The 7,222-nt window shown below is 37.6% G+C and overlaps 1 long non-coding RNA gene across 1 annotated transcript; it reads right to left on the bottom strand.

The window, feature by feature from the left end:
• Positions 1 to 512: 512 nt before the first annotated feature.
• Positions 513 to 5,452, bottom strand: LOC118230657. The gene is made up of 2 exons (XR_004765898.1): positions 5,318 to 5,452; positions 513 to 938 (listed from the first exon to the last, which is right to left on the bottom strand). It is a non-coding gene; the product is annotated as an uncharacterized LOC118230657 (long non-coding RNA).
• Between the last annotated feature and the right edge of the window lie 1,770 nt (positions 5,453 to 7,222).

Raw genomic sequence — 7,222 nt, 5'->3', positions numbered from 1 at the left:
TGAATTCATAGTCAGAGATCCAGTGCAGCCATGAGCCTACTGCTTAGAGAGCATTCGGGACGGTTCCTTAAATAGAATTCTGCTTATCCTTGCTTTATTTGCAGCTCTAAGTGAATCATTGAAAGGGCGCTAAAAACCCCAAAGGCAAGAATTGGGTTATACATACAATAAGCACAATGTGGTCCTGAATATGCTGTGTTTGTGGTTACAGTTTCTCATATGGCTCTTTTCTTTCACCACACCGTACTGCATTGTGCCGTGCCATGAAACCGAGATCACGGCTCCTGGATCTGTTTCCATCGCAGGCAGAAGTGTACACCGATTAGCTGTCTGAAATAAATGTTGCGAGTTGCTAACACTGAGATGTTAATTTTTAGTACACTGCATTGTTTTATGTGAATAATTTATACCATTACAGATTTCTTATTTATCTTTTCCAAAGGGAGCACACTCAATTCATGGATGCCAGCACATTAAGAAGGATACTTTAAAAATCACTTTAAAAAGGACTATTATTAAACCAATTACTTCTTTAATGGTATTGGCTTGGTTATATTTATCTGGGGTTCCCAAAATTTTTCATCTCAAGAATGTTTAAAATAATCACCCGTAATATCATGAATGTATATAACATATAGTGCTACTGTATGAAGTTAAATATTTACAATGATACAGATCTCATCAAGGACGTGGAAAGCAGACAACCTTCATTTTATCCTCAGTATTTCCTTGAATAAATATTGGGGAAAATAAATACATTTTATAATCCGGGAAAGGTCTAAAATTTGTCATTCATAACATTTATGTGCACGTCCATGGACCTTCGTTTGCGAGCCTCCAGTGTGGCAGCCATTGACGTAACGTCAGCTGGGCAGATGTTAGCAGTGTTGCTCCTGCAGTGACACAGGGTCTCTGGGTCAGGGTGCTCCAGGGCACGGCTGTTCAAAAGGCAGGTCACAGCGCTAATCCGCGCGGGTCAAACACTTGACATCCAAAACAGTTTTAGAGTGCTGGTAAAGCTCAGCACCTGATACTGCAGAACCACAACAGCACTTATAACAGCTAAGACTGCAAATAATTATCAGTGTGATTTAATCCATAGAGATGGCTACCTCTCACACCTAATAATAATAATAATAATAATAATAATAATAATAATAATAATAATATATTTCCTGCTATGTGAAACATATAACATTTTATTAGCAAAATATTAACACAGTAAGACATCAGAAAGCATGGTGGGTCACAGCATTTTACAGCAACCATTCTGAAGACCTATACAGTTGAACAAATAAACCCCCTTAATGTTTATAAAGTATTGAGAAGGTCCATTTAAGTTACCTGCCTGTGGAAAAGACAGGAAAGCACTAAAGATGGCAGAATGACATCTTAAGCCTTTACTGCCATCTAGTGAAAAAGGGCTATAATTCACTCAGGATAGAAAACAGATCAGGCCAACTCCTCCATAAAAGTATTACTTAGCGCAGTTGTTCTTCCATAAATCGTGGACACATTGTTTTTGAATTTCCAAATCAAGCCAGGTTGTGTGAAACAAAAGAATATAACTTGAGTCTGTCATGGGAAGAAAAAGAAACATAGATTTGCTAGTTTTTAATTTGCATGCCTGAATTATCACACATTCAGTCAGTTTTCAGACTGTCTGGATACAATGGAGTTCAGTAGAGGTCCTATTATATCTTATATTAGCATTTAAATGTATTACCTGTATTCTGCAAGTACTGTCCACTTTAGCTTGATAAAATGTATTCTTATTCTATTATGTGCCATAATGTGCCTGCTGCCATATAGAACATTCTCTGAAGAGTGTTGTTATTATTACTATAACACTATAAAAGATTACTGTGATATAAGTACCTGGCTGAATCTCATTTTGACAATTCTTAATTTAACCTGTGGTCTTTAGAACGTAGATGAGGCATTTACACTATTTTCAGAAAGCATATTTCTTAAATTTATCTGTCAGTCCATTCCACTAAACATGGTATGCAGCAGGCATGTGAGCTGAGTGTGTTTTAATAGAGTGTCCATTAAAGAGAAATCTCCCAGCGTTCCCTACTTCCAGCCCACAGTCCAGATTAGAAACTGACGTGTTTGACCTCTGGTTTGGGGTCACCAGCTGGTCAGGGCCTCAAACAAAAACACACGCACATAAAGAGCACACCCACACATTCAGAACATGTACTGTATGTGCTTTAACATGCCTAAGGTAACAATTAAACATACTATAAAACAATTATAACGGATAAATCATGGGGAAAATACGTCATTCAGTTTAGTTGGTTCAATTAATTGTGCTTAGCAGTGACATCATCTAATTATTATGCATGTAATCTATTTTAGTTATTTGTAACTGTTTGTAATATATTTGTAGTAGTACAAATATCTATATTTTACTGTGAGCATATTTGTCCGGTAAGAGGTCAGTCAATATGAATGGGAAACCAACGGCAGTTCTAAAACTTAACCCCCTTGAATAGAAACTAACCTTAGATGGTTGGTTGTCCTTTTTTGTGACCTGCATTTGTGCTGCAGTTTGTATGAAGCAGGTTCCCTTCAGCGCTTTCCACTGACTCACACTGCGAACCCGCCCCCCCCCCCCCAACCATATGACCGCTGTGTCCCCAGAGAGCTAGCCCGCTCAGTCCATTAGCACAGCCAGTCGCGGTCAGGCCGCATCAATTTGCAGGCGGTTGGGACAGCCATCACTCACTGTAACTCCGCCCCGTCAGACTGAAGGAGAGGGTAAGGTTATCGGCGTCATCGTCCCGGGAACACCTCGTTCATCTGCATGGATGCTGCCCGATTCACCACTCTGACCTCCCTTCAGTTTAACTACCGAACGCCCTGTCGCCCTTACATTTATTAAAGCATTTTAAAAAAAAATCCCCCCCGACTAATCTTTCCACATATTATTGTCATTTTTAAGTTTACACGACAACTGGTAATATGCAATATGGGAAGAAGGAAAATGAGAATCAGTTTGTGGTTATGTGTTCACATATTGTCACACTGTTTAGGAAGGGGTGTATTGTAACGCTTATGTAAGCATTGGCTGTAATGCCACACTTTATCCGCAGTGTTGAAGCAGTTCTTATATTGGAGATTAGTGGAAAACTTCACTAGGGGCAGTACTATGTTCAGAAATTTGGGAGAGGGTACAGGTCGGCATTTGCTGTTGAACGATGCTTGTCATATATCCCCCAAACTAACCAACATTTATATCAAGTGTAAGATGTCTATCTGAACAAATCAACGTTAATGTTTTGGATTTAAAAAATCACAATCTCTATATAGGGACTCTACATACTTATAATTAACTCAATACATTAAAATCTGTATGCGTAACAGTTTGATATGATCTCATACAATGCCTCCCATGTTTTCCTATGTTCCTTCAAGTATTTGGCCCTTGACCATGAGCACATGTTAATATTGGTTTAAGTATATTATGCACAAATGTTTTCATTGGCTGGAATGGATATAGTCCAAGGAGAAGTACTAATGATTGGGACTACATCATTGCTGTTCATTAAATCCCCGGGGGGATTCAACAGAAAGAGAATGTGTAGAAACAGAAAAAGAGGAATAAAATTATTTAGAAGCAGAAGATGAAAAAGAAGCAGAAAGCCAAAATAAACCAAGTGTTGGGATTTGCTGTGTGAACGTGTGAAGCTGTATCGGAAATGTTTTGTTTACATGAGGTCAGAGTCACAGTCAACTTGTAACAGCAGGTACATTTAATGAATTCTGCCATTCTCAAGCTTGGTCACTGGGGGGTGATGTTGAGCTGAAAAGACATCAAAGCGGAGTCTTGTTTTTTTAATATGAATGCGAATTGCTCTAATGACCGGATCATAAAATGGCAGACTTTCCGAAAATAATCATAGGACCATTACCATTATTGGTTGCTATAAGCTAGGTAATTGTTTTATTTGTTAAAAAAGGAAATAATACACTATAACGACAGTTTACAGCAATTTTCTTGCTTTAAAGAGCATATGGTAATGGACAATTTAAACCTCATGTAGTTTTCTAATGAGCAGGATGACAAACTATTCGCTATTCATTAAGAAGCCTTGTCATGTATGAACTTAACACATTATATACAAATGAAAGCTTTGTTGGGCACATTTAGCTGCAAGAGGTTGTCTAAATATTTTAAAGTGAGGCCAAGCTTTCATTTTTTAAACCCTTCCAATTAGTGGAATATTGTAAACAAGGGAAAATGTGCTCTGTGTTAGCTCTGTGCTGCTGACACTGCACAGAATGTCAGCTTGGGAGTCATCTGTTAGACAAATATTTATCTAACTTTCCTTCTGAAATCCTTCTCAACTTTCCCTTTGAATTGCCCATGTAAGTTAAAGCTGGTACTCTGTAATGTTGATAAAAACGGTTGTAAGTATTCTATTTTTATTTTATTTGATTTTTTTTTAGCAAATGCAGGCTAATATATACATTTTGGTTGATGTATGGCACCAGGTTGTGAATGACCACTATTCAGTAAACCAGTATTTTATTTGTTGCTCAGCAGATTAAAACGGCAAAGATTATATTTTGCTGTTGGTTTTCATGAATGCCTAGCTAAAAGAGAGCTAAAACACAACCAGTAATCCAGCAAAGAGTGGTCAACACTTATTCATTTGTTCAGGCAAATGAAGGAAATGTAATTTACATGATATGAGTGGAAAAATACTTCTGTAGTCCATACTGTGGCTGAAACTGAATGTTTTGCTTTATGAGAGGATACTTTATTGTTGGATGGATTGAGAAGGGCATGTTTTTACAGTGTGAAATAGTACAGTGCCCTAATTTGTACATTGATTGTGTCCTGTAAATTAAAAAAATACATGTACTTTTTTGTTTTTATTCATTTGTAGCGATAGTGGTAATGCCATTGATACATTGAACCAGAAAATGAAAACCTCTCTCAAGTCATTTTTAAAATCATCTTAAGTATGTGCAACTAAATGCCTGTAATGTAATGTAAAGCAGAGCAGGATTCTGGCTTGGAGAAATATGCCTTCGTATATTTTTTTCACAACTAGCTAAAGTGAAATTAAGTTTTACTGAGACTGTTGTCATTGATGTGATGCCATGTAGGGATATCCAAAAGCGATTGCATGCTTACCCCACAGTTTCAAATTTAAGAAACAAAAATCAAGAGATTCACAAGAAATTTTAGGGTTACAGACTAAAATGGGTGACAGAAGCACACACACGCATGCACACACACACACACAGTACTCTAGTATACATTTTAAAAACAATAGCTGCAGTAATGAAAAGTAAATACCTTTGATGGTTTTAAGCTTGGAGTTTGAATGGTAGGACTGACAGCTCAAAAATATTGGCATCTCCAGTTTTTACGAAAACAGGAATTTCAATGAGCTTAGCTGTCATTTAGCATCTAAGCGGTCCCGGGTAACACTCTGCGTGTTTTAAATGGCTGCAGCGGGGGGCATTATCATGCAAAGGGATTTTTCCACCACAAAGCGCATACATATCTCATACAAAAGATGTCTTCACTGCGATACAACGTGCGCAGTGTTTTCCTTCGCCCAATGAGGAATACAGTCGTCTCTCATCCGCGCTCACCACACAGCTGGCCATTATGCCATTGCTTTTCCAGAGATAAAGCGCACAATAAGGAAATTCAGGCGCCCCACTCGCTCTTTTAAACGATGCGTTCAGCCAAGCCTTTGGTACGTGACTTCTCTTTACTTCAAGAATGTTTCAATGCGTATGTCTTCAGGAGTAAAAAGTCACATAGTCTTATATCATTACCGAACAACATAGATTCAAACAACAATGCACTATTTATTTAAACGCCTAACTGAATTTTATATTCTTGCGCTCATTAATAAAATGAGTGCAGCACCTCCCCGACTGTTCGGCCTATAGTGTCAATGCGCAAAAGTAGAACAGTAGCCTGCTTTTGGAACATGCATTAAATTCAACACGTATAATGCGTAAAATTCCCCTTGTAAGGGTCCATTAATGAGACATCATGGTGTGTTTTAAAATCTCATTAGACAGGCCAGCTGCTGAGTGAACCGTGCGTTAAGGATCGGTACGTTGCATTTCTCCAGGCTGCCTATATATACCCATAATGGTTTCATTGGACTCGGAATTGAGCGACATTGCTTTTAAAAATGCAAAAGCTCCACGTCTCAAAACAAACCCTAAAAAGAGATAAATGGAGGCAGGGGTGTGTTTAGTACTTCTGGGACCCCAGGCAGCACTCAATCAGTGCCCACCCCATAAGCACATTTCCTCATCCATATTTCCCCGTATGATTGCAGTACACGGCACTTATTTTGAGATGTAGGCAACCAATCTTCAGATTTTAGTTGCCCGAATGGATACCGTAGTTTTATAGATCAAAAATGGTTTAGTGGCAAAAAAAAAAAACAGTTAATTGTTTTTAGGACGGCAAATCAGGTTATCTGTGACTGTGAAACAGAAGCTCAAATAAGCAGCTAGTGAATGAACAAAAAATGAAACGGGGCCATGGGATACGTCAATTCGTGAACAATGATGCAAACTGCGTTGGCTAGCTGACATTAGCTTCGGTTCTTCATAAAGCTAGTTAGCTATGCTGATACCAACCTAACCATAGTGTATACCAAACTTTGCTGACACATTACTGGCATTACATCTAATTTACTAGCAAACTAGCTTCGTAACATGCTTTATTTATATTCAAACTTGGCAGGATTATTTAGTCTATTTAGAAAATGATATCTAGCCAACTGCCTACCTTAGGTCTACAACAGGTGAAAGAACACCATTAGGTGTACGAGACTTGAGAAAATACTTTTATTGTGCTCACTGCTATTTAGTCTGACAGCAGTTGAGATTCAAGGGGAATCATTTTTCATTTTATTAAAATGGGTAAATGGTTTTACACACAAAAAAAAAACATATTCTACTTACAGCAATTTTCAAATTCTTTTGAAACAAACAATTTTACCAAAGAGCGATTGCCAGACAAACAAATAAATAAATAAATACTTTTTAAAAAAATTGTTGGCTAACCTCTTGAATGGTGCAATTTGGTATGTCAAGCCGTGGATGTTTTTCCATTATTTGTAAATTATTTCAAATAAATATATTGCACAGTGCATGGATTTAGAATTGAAAGCTATTTAATCAAAACAATGAAAACCACTCTCAAGCTGTATCAGGAAAGCAAAAA

This window comes from Anguilla anguilla, chromosome 6 (assembly GCF_013347855.1).
Source record: "Anguilla anguilla isolate fAngAng1 chromosome 6, fAngAng1.pri, whole genome shotgun sequence".
In the NCBI taxonomy this organism is placed as follows: domain Eukaryota; kingdom Metazoa; phylum Chordata; class Actinopteri; order Anguilliformes; family Anguillidae; genus Anguilla; species Anguilla anguilla.
This window is presented reverse-complemented; position numbering and strand designations above follow the sequence as displayed.